The sequence below is a fragment of the Furipterus horrens genome, unplaced genomic scaffold (assembly GCF_987537825.1).
Source record: "Furipterus horrens unplaced genomic scaffold, mFurHor1.1.pri manual_scaffold_12, whole genome shotgun sequence".
NCBI lineage: Eukaryota > Metazoa > Chordata > Mammalia > Chiroptera > Furipteridae > Furipterus > Furipterus horrens.
The window spans coordinates 35,483,135-35,493,396 of NW_028327182.1; the positions used below are offsets into that span (position 1 = coordinate 35,483,135).

Below are 10,262 nucleotides of genomic sequence, written 5' to 3' on the forward strand. Positions count from 1 at the left end.
GCTGCGAAATAGGTTGCGGACAAGCAGGCGCCGGTCGCTAATTTGTGACGCGTACACAGGCACTGCCCCCGACAGCCAGCCCAAGAAAACAAAAAGCATCTGTCAAAATGAGGCAGACAACTTTAGAAATACCGGTAACACAACTCACCAGGCAGCAGATAGAGAACCTGACAGATGAACAGATAAGAAACCTGTCAGAGGCTCAGTTCTGGGCCATTGTTATCAGGTGGCTTACAGAATTCACAAAAGAGCAGGAAAAAGATATGAAAGAAGCGAAAAACTTTCATAACGAAAGGAACAAAACAATATATGAGACAGAAGGAAAGGAAATAAAATCCAGAGTTCATTTCAACAAACTGGAATATGGAGAAGAAACAAGCAGTCAACCAATGCAGCGAGAGGTAATGGGAAGCAACAACGAAAGGATCAGAAACCTCTGGGACAGCTATAAAAGGCCCAACATAAGAATCATTGGTTTGCCAGAGAATGAGGAAGATGAACTAGAACTTGAAAAATTGAGTGAAAATATAATAAAGGAGAACTTCCCAGACTTGGGAAAGGGAATAGACCTGCAGGTCCAGGAAGCAAGGAGAGTTCCCAAGAAACTGGACCCAGGGAGAACCACTCCAAGACACATTATAATCAAAATGTCAAAAATTAAAGATAAAGAGAGAATCTTAAAAGCAGCAAGAGAGAAGAAAAGAATTATGTACAAAGGGGTCCCAATTAGACTGTCAGCTGACTTCTCAAGGGAAACCCTACAGGCAAGAAGAAACTGGCAAGAAATATTCAAAGTAATGAAAATCCAAAACCTACAACCACGAATACTCTATCCAGCGAAATTGTCATTCAGAATAGAAGGACAGAGAAAGTGTTTCCAGGACAAAATAAAACTGAAAGAGTTCATTAGATCCAAACCACTGTTATATGAGATGTTAAAGGGACTGGTTTAAAAAAAAAACAGAAGCTAGGGAGATGAAACAAAGGCAAACTAAATAGGCAACGAGAGGGGAAGAGGAACTGTGGGTATGGAAAGCATATTGGGGGGAGGTCAACAGGGAGGGGGAATGGGGAAAGGGAGGGAGATGATATAGGAATTGGGGATCAAGGTAGGAGGGAATGGAATAGACGGAGAGAGGTTGGGAGGAACTGTATGCACAACTAATGGACATAATCTAAAAGGGGGGGACAACTGGAGGGAGGGGGGCCACCGGGTGGAGGGGAGCAGAGGGAAGGGAAATTGGCACAAATGTAATAATTTAATCAATAAAACACATTAAATCTGAAAAAAAAAAAAAAAAAAAAAAAAAAAATAAAAGTAAGTTTAATGTGGTAAACAAATAATCCAATATCTTTCTGACAGTCTGATGCCCCTACAGTGGCTGAAAATTATAATACAGGAAATTAATTTTAATTGTACATTATAAAGTTAGAACATTGAGTGACCACAAACTATATCTAAAGTTTATTTTGTTATTAGTTAATATACAAGGCCATAATAATTTTCTTTTATCATGCAAGAACAGGCAAGACTAGTCCACTCCTAGGTATATATCCAGGTGAGATGAAAACATATCCACACAAAACCTTGTACACAAATGTTTATAGCAGCACTCTACCAGTCAAAAAGCAGAAACAACTCAAATGTTTATCAACTGATGAATGGATAAATAATTTCTGGTGTAACCATACAATGGACTATGATTTGGCAATAAGGAAATGAATAAGGTACTGATATATACTACAACATGTATGAACTTTGAAAACATGCTAGGTGAAAAAAAGCCAATCAAAAAAGATTAGATATTGTATGATTCTATTTATATTAAATATGTAGATTATTGAATTTATAGAGATTTAAATAGATTAGTGCTTGCCTAAGGTTGGGGATTTTGGGGATTTGGAGAGACTGACTGCTAGTGGGAATAGGGTTTCTTTTGGGATTGATGAAAATGTTCTAAGATAGTAGCGATGGTGGCATGACTGAATATACAAAAAGCCATTAAATTGCACAATTTAAAAGGGTGACTTATTATATGTGAATTCCATCTCAATAAAGCTGTTACTGTCCTCACCTCAGTGGCTTAGTTGGTAGAGCATTGTCCCACAAAGTGAAAGGTTGTGGATTCAATTCCAGGTCAGGGTACATGCGTGGTGGTTGTGTGTTCGGTCCCTGATCAAGGCTCAGAGGCAACCGATTGACGTTTCTCATGTGAATGTATCTCTTTCTCTCTTTCTCCTTTCCTTATCCCTTCTCTAAAAATAAATAAACAAAATCTTTAAAAAATAAATAGCTGTTACTAAAGATGAAGCAGGCAATTAAAAAATATTAAAGATTCTTGTTAATTTAAGTTTAATTCTATGTAAATATACTTTCTTCTTTTATCTTTTTGTTTGTTGCAGCTAGAATGAATTATAGTTCCCCCCAAATGATGAATTTTTAAAACATTCTTTGTTATACTACTCCTAAATTTGTTTCTGACTCTTCTGTTTCTTAGAACTTCAGCTTTTCTCTATCAATAATAGCTTTTGTCTTGGGAATCACTTTTCTAATATTTCTGTTCCTGTCTTCTTTTTAAAAATAGTCTTCTGAAACTGTTGTAAATGGTTTAGTAGTAACATTTTTGAAATTTTTATTACACAATCTCAGTTTGCTATTGTAAGTATTATGAACCCCAGGCTTCTTTATAAATAAGTATTTCTCTCATCTCTTTACCTTTGAAATATATTTTGAGGAATCTGTCTTTACTATTGTTAAACATAAAGCCCTGAAAGAACCTATTCCAATAGAAATAACCAAGTTAAAGATGTTGTATTCCAAATTTATAATTAAATGCAAATGCCTCATTATTAAGCAAATCATTGGAATTTGTTCAGTGGAATAAAACTCAAAACATTCAACCTGATTAGACTGAACACACTGAAAAATTATATTTAGAAATATTTAATGGGTTTAGAACTGTTAGAAATTCTGCTTTTACCCCTATCCTAGTGACTTCCCCTACACATGCCTTTGTCATTGACAGAAAGTCTTTGCTTATCTAACAGTTTATTTACATGATTTTCTAGAAAAGTGATTCAAATTATACCTCACCCAGGATACCTTTACAGTTAAATAATGTAAATCCATAATGTTTTAATATTACCTTATTTAAATAATGAAGCATGAAATTTATGTATAGTGCATGTTTAACATAATATATTTTGCTTCCTTGTGCCTTTCTCAGTATTTTTTTTGTAACCCTTCCCCTTTTAGTAATTATAACAAAGGAAATACTAAGGAGATAAAAAAGGAGATAGGACACCAAATAGTATGTGGCTGCTCAAAGAGAGGTTTTCTGTGTAATTATGCTCTACTTTGTCAGAGAACATCAACACACACAAAAAATGAATTTTAGCTTTGGCAATATCAAAGTCAGACATCATTAGTAAGTGCGATTTTACTATTGAGGAAATGACAGAAGCCACTGTGGAGTTGCTAAGGAGAAAATAACCAGTAGGAAATTTGTACTGCTGCGCTTCAGAGATGATTATTGGGGAAAATGTGCTGTTCATGCAGCATTCCAAACTTACAGATTATTTTATATTTTTGAAAATTGGAGTGAACTAAGTGAAGAGAATGGGATCCTGGTGAGTGTACTGGATGGACTCTGCCATTGCCTGCTCCTGTAATGCCCTCTTTCATTCAGTTAGTATCTCATTCCTTTGGTGAGGACTTACTGTGCCCTGCACCTTCCCAGGTGTCAGGGTTACTAGTGTTTCTCTCCCTTTCTGACGTTTCAGCTCTTGATGAAACGACTATTAGTTCTTGAAAGTGAGGCAATTATCCATTGAAAAAGAAGCAAGTTTTGTAGGAGGACGTAGCTAAGATTTAGTGAAAGGGAGTATCAATTTTTACAGCAGAAGAAAATGAACAGCTGGATGAAATCATCTGTTTTAGGCTATCTAGACTTATTTTGCCAGGAATTTTTGTGTATAATCATCATTACATTTCAAATCAATGTCTTCAAATCACGTTCACATGTTGTATTTAAAGGGCACTTTCATCCAACTGAGTTATTTATTCTAAGAACTTATCGTGCCTCGCATTAACACATTATTTTCTACTTGAGTTTTGTTCCCTACATTTCAACACAATGCTGTTTTGTTCTCTACCCTGTCCTGCCCACTATGTCACTGGCCATCTTAGGGCAAGTCTGTCTTTAAAATTTATTTTAAGAGCAGACCATTAAGGATAGTGCCATTTTACATTTTTTTTTTAGTTTGATATTTTGTAATTTAAAAGTTAAAAAACACTTTTCTTTTTCACGATTATGGAAACATATTTGCCATGAGTTCTTTCTCTATGTCAAACCCACAATGTGTTTACTCTGCCTGATTAACTGCTTCCTGAATGTTTTCTTTATTCTTCCTGAATGTTTATAGTTGTTCCTTCCCAGTAAGCTAATTCAGTGAAGCCTTTTCAAATTCTTCTTTTATGCTCCCTTCTACTCTTGTTTTATTCTCCTGCTTAAGCAGGGGGAGCCACAGTTACAAACGAGAGACTACAGATAGGGAGGGATTTATTTCCATTAAAACTTCCAGTTAAAGAACATTTCAGCGGTGACCTAAGGATTGTTTCCATATTGTATCTTCTGAAGGACATCGACCCAATGTTCCTTGGTGTGCTGAAGGCAATTTTTTCTCTCTATATAGTTCATTTGGTTTCCTCATTTGATGATTTGTTACCCTTTATCTTAAGAAAGTGCTGCAATCTAAATTAAAAAGAGATTCTAATGACCTCTCTGAGGAGGAAAAAGAATCAACCAATAATTTAGAAATATTTGGATTATATACATATAATTTTAATGAAAAATAACAAGATTCTTTTAATATGTTTTCTAACATAGCTCCAGACAGATATATTTTCACTTTAGTTTAAAGGCAGAAATGACAATGTTCTATGAACAAAAATAAAAAAGAAATTTCAGAATCAGGGGGCCTACTTGCTGCGAGTTCTTGTTCCATAGGATTTGGGATTATGCATTGGGCAGACTAATAGCCTGCTGATTTCAACCTCAGTGAGTGACAGGGGACCTATGGTGACAAAGGATCTAAAAATATATCAGGCTTTGGCCATTAAAAGCCTTATCAGCAAGTAACAAAAATCAACAGAGCTTTAGGATTGCCAATGCAGGGATTTAAAAAGGCTCCTGGAAAGGGAATATTACTAACCATCCTGATAATCTGTTGACATACAACGCAGGCCGCCTCTGTCACCACTTTCTGGCTGAGAGCTTTAGGTGATGAAAGGCAAAGTGGTTGGGGCTGGGGCAACAGTGCTAACACTGACTGACAGTCCTGGGCCATATGAGGCCTCTGGTGAAGGAATATGGGCTCTACACCTGTCCCAAAGTTTAGCCATCACTCTGAGGTCAGCAGGTGATTACATTTTCATGCTTCTGAAAGAGGGATCTCTATATAATCTTCATATTCTCTATAGCATTTCAATAGCTAATCATTGATTTTAAAACTGTGAATAGTCATTAAAGCCAAAGCATTTTTCTTAGTACAGTGAGTAAATTCATTCTTTTTGTTGTTTCACAAATGCCTCTTGGCACACAAAACTTGAAAGAAGTGAGTGCGTTAAAATATTGTAACTCTCTGTGGATTCTGTTTTCACTGAAAGGATATAAAAATGATGTTCCAAAGATATACTTGGGTAACACTAGTAATTGTACAGGGATTTCTGCTTGCATTTCCTTGTCTGTCTCCTGATGGATTCTTTAAAGTGACACATTGGAGATCTGTTAATGGGTTGACAAATGACCAAAGTTAGAAGTTGTCTTCCAGTGCAGTCTGTCCATTGGGGGAGGTAAGAATCAGAGATGGCTTTCTATCTATTCTCCCAAGGCAAGCACATTCCTAATGTCTTCCCAGATATAAAGGGGAGATAAGAATCAACTTATTTAGCTAAAGAAATAGAAAAAAAATAGAAGAAAGGATTTGCCATTTGATACTTAAAATAAGATACTTAGCTGGAATCCTGGAAGGAAGAGAGAGAGAGAAGGTGGGACAGTTTGGCAAGACAGATGAGAAGAGAGTCAAATGAAGCTACTGATACTGGGAATATGAAATATAAACCAAAAACAAACAAACAAAACAACCCCAAACATCCATCTATATAGCTTCTGCGAGATTCAACTAATCAGTGTATTTCATCAGCATTAAAAAACTAGAAGATGAACCAATTAGCAAAAGCTTCAAAATACCTTTATAGGCAAGTCAGTCACAAAAATTTTCTAAAGATAGAATTATGAAAAGCAGAAAGGAAATCTTAACTGTACAAATGGACATTCTGTGTTTTTTCCCTTTAGTTTAAGATATTTGTAATGGTTCCGCTAATAACTTCCATCAAGAATCTGATCAGGCCCTGTGTGGTGGGGCTCAATTGGTTGGACATCATCCCACAAAGCAAAGAGTTGCCAGTTCAGTTCCCGGTCAGGACACACAGCTGGGTTGTGGGCTAGGTCCCTGGTCAGAGTGTGTATGAGAGGCAACTGATCATGTTTCTCTCACACATCCATGTTTCTCTCCCTCTTTCTTCCTCCCTTCCCCTCTCTCTAAAAAACAAAAACTAAAACAAAAACTGATCAGCATTCATCAGTCTGATATATAGTAATGACTGAGTGAGGAAGAGACAATGAAATCAAATTAGGACGTAATCACAAACCAAAAATCCTTACAAAAATGGATGAAATACAGATGAGGATTTCCTGATGATTCTAAATTAATTGGTGCCAAAAATAATGATATTCTCTCTCAACTTCCATATTAGTGCCTCTCTCTTCTTACTGCCTCCTACCCCATTCTTCACACACTCCCCACCCCCCCACAAGGGGAAAGATCAAATGCAAACTTAAAGGGAAAAATCAGTTACACAAAAGCAAACTTCAGTATGAATAGGGTGTGCAGGGTGAGAGGAAGTGGTGGAAGACCTTTTTATTGCATTTGTCATGATGACATCAGGGACACAGGTGAGCTGCAAGCTCTCAGCATGGAAGCCAGCAAAGCCTCTCCTCCCCTCAGGACCATCACTTGCCTTTCTGCTCTGCCTCAGATTTGAAGTTCACAAGTGACAATGCATTAATTTCAATATAAAGATAGTCCTAACTTAGGTTTTGATATGTCAGTGATTGTCTCTTTCTATATAACAGGTGTTATTTTATATTCATTACTTTCAACATTTAACTAAAATAATTTTCTTACCAAAAGCTTTTTAAGGGAATGGTTTTTATTTTTATTTTTAAAGATTTTATTTATTTATTTTTTATAAAGAGGAGAAGGGAGAGAGAAAAGGAGAGAAACATCAATGTGTGGTTGCCTCTCATACACCCCCAACAGGGGCACTGGGTCTCTGGCCTACAACTCAGGCATGTGCCCTGACTGGGAATTGAGCCAGTGATGCTTTGGTTTGCATGCTGGTGCTCAATCCACTGAGCCACACCAGCCAGGGCTAGAAGAAGATTTTTATAATAATGCTTACCAACCTGGGCTATTTGGGAGAATAAAGAAGACCACACTCCACAGTGAGCTATATCACTAGATATATAGTTCACTATTATTTTGAGGCCTACATTAAAAAAAATAATAAATTAATTAATTAAATAAAATAAAATAATTTTCTTTTATCTTAGCATTTAGCCCTTATTTTGTATATTTCTTGCCAAGGCTGGTATTGTCTATCTCATTTTGTGTTCTAGTGCAGGAGATGCGATTATCTTTAGGAGCTCAATTTGCCGGGCTCTAACAGAGAAAGGTGCTTTTAGTACAGTGGTGGTGAAATACAGTCTAAAATTGCCACATATTATGGTAAAAATTTAATTACTTTGATACCATTTGTGTGCTTGTTCCCCAAACAGCTGAGCTGAGAAACACTCATTTCATGGCTACAGACTATCCTCAACCATTCTGTCATATGATGTGGTCAAAGTACAGAATCTTCAAGACGTTTTCTAGCTCTAATATCCTATGATTCTACAGCTGGTAAAAAATAAAAAAGTGTATGAATTGTTAAAATGGAAAATAGGAAGAGTATGGCTGGAAAATAACCCTATTTAGGAAAAAAAACTACTTGTTATCCAATATACTATTAACCTTTGGAAAAAATGAAAACCCTTTTATACTGGTATTAAAATGAAGAATGAGTACATCTTTCAGAATGTTTTGCTTTATGTTAAGAATGTAACATAACAATATTCCTAAGATGAAAGCTGTTTTCTTAAAAAACAATTAAAAAGCAGACTTCAGCATTTACTATATTTGGAAAATAACATATATAGTATATTCAACTATGTTAAATCGATGGGTGTAAAAATAACTTTCCCTCAAAGCATTGGATAAAAATGCAAAAAAAAAAAAAAATCTTCAGTTTGACTCTGAATAGTAAATGTATGCAACAATCTATGAAGACTGTATTCATGAAATACCATTCTGGCATAGACATGAATGACAAATGTTCCTATGATCTTTCAGTAGTGGCACAGGAGTTTTGCAGATCACTCTCAAGTTGTGACTTACCACTAAAGTTAATAATTCAATAGAAACATTCATAAGTAGTCAATTATGGAGTGTTTGTGTCTAAGCCCATGACTACAAAAACAAAACAAACAAAACAAAACAAAAAAGGCAAATGCATATTTTAAAAGTAATAAACCAATGCATACCCAAACAGGAATTATTCTTAATCAGAGCTTCATATCAGCTCAGCAAACTTTCCCAACCATCCATGATTTTTAAACTATTTTAGCTTAATTAGTGGAGAAATTAAGTCACGCTGTTATTTGAAAAACTAAAAATGCTGTGTCTGTCTATGTGAATTCCATAAGGTTGATGAGTAACACTTGTGAGACAAAAAGCAAATTTGAGACTGGAGGAGGCGGATTTTTCAGATATTAATTTTACAAATAATTTTTCCTTTCAACAATATTGATGAAATTTATGCAGGCATGCAGTAAAAAAAATATGGGTAGAGAGAAACGCTCTAATTATTAACAGTGTATCTGAAAAGACTTGTATTTCAGTACACAGAGCATTAGGACCCCACCTCCATTCATTTTATGCATATGATATCCACAGATATATGAAGAAATCAAATATATTTGTATAAAAATTGCTTCAGATTAACTTGGAAGATAAAGAGAAATGTTACCCCTTTCAGGCAAATAAATACATTTTCAATATATTAAAAATAAAAGCATATTTCTGACCAAGATGGAGGCCTAGACAGACACGCTGCATCTCCCTCCACAACTATGAAGGAATACAGCCAACTCAAAACTAGAGATAACCAGAAGTTCCAGAAAACTGAGCTGCATGAAAGTCCAACAAACAAAGATATAAAGAAGAAATACTCATCCAGACAGATAGGAGGAGAGGACAGGGTGCAGTGTGGTGGTGAAAGCAGTGGAAGGCTGGCAGAAAGTGCAGTCACACATTTTAAAAAGTAAGGAGGGAAACCGGGGAGCACTCCCAGCCCCTGACCAGACAACACAGCTCACGGTCCCAGCAGGAGGGAAAATAAAGCCTCATTGTTTCTGACTGTGCAAATCAGTGAGGGTTGGGGCAGAGAAAGAAATTGCTGGTCTCTCAGTAGAGTCCACTTGTTTAAAGGGCCCCCATGGTCTTAGAACATTCGTAGACCCACCCACTCTGGGAACAACAGCCAGGGCAACAGCTAGGGAGGCGCTGGGCCCATACAGAAGTGGGAGAAGTGCCTGGAAAAGGGACGAATTCTGAGCAAGCGGCATTGTTCCCGCTCAGACCCTCCCCCTGACACAGCGTCACAACCTGGTGAAATGGGTTGCCTTCATTGATGAATACCTAAGGCTCCGCCTCTTACAATGTAACAGGTGTGACTGCTCTACCTAAGACACAGAGGCAAACAAGCACAGGAGCCTGTCAAGATGAGGAGACAGAGAAGTATGGCCCAAAAGAGGGAACAGATCAAGGTTCCAGTGGGAGAACTAAGGAATGAGGAGATAGCCAACCTAACAGATGAGGAGATAGCCAACCTAACAGATGAGGAGATAGCCAACCTAACAGATGTAGGTCAAAACACTGGTGATAAAGATGTTCACAGGCTTGACAGATATGCTTAAGTATGGCAAATGCATAAGGGAAGAAGTGAAGGCCATGCTAAATGAAACTAAGAAAAATCCACACAAAACCAATGGTGAAGGGAAGAAAACCAGGGTTCAAATCAATGATTTGGAACATAAGGA

General features: G+C 36.7%; 1 non-coding gene across 1 annotated transcript; it reads left to right on the plus strand.

The window, feature by feature from the left end:
• The first annotated feature begins 7,482 nt into the window (after positions 1-7,482).
• Positions 7,483-7,619, plus strand: LOC149996018 (small nucleolar RNA SNORA4). Its single transcript, XR_016507544.1, has one exon. It is a non-coding gene; the product is annotated as a small nucleolar RNA SNORA4 (small nucleolar RNA).
• Positions 7,620-10,262: the final 2,643 nt, after the last annotated feature.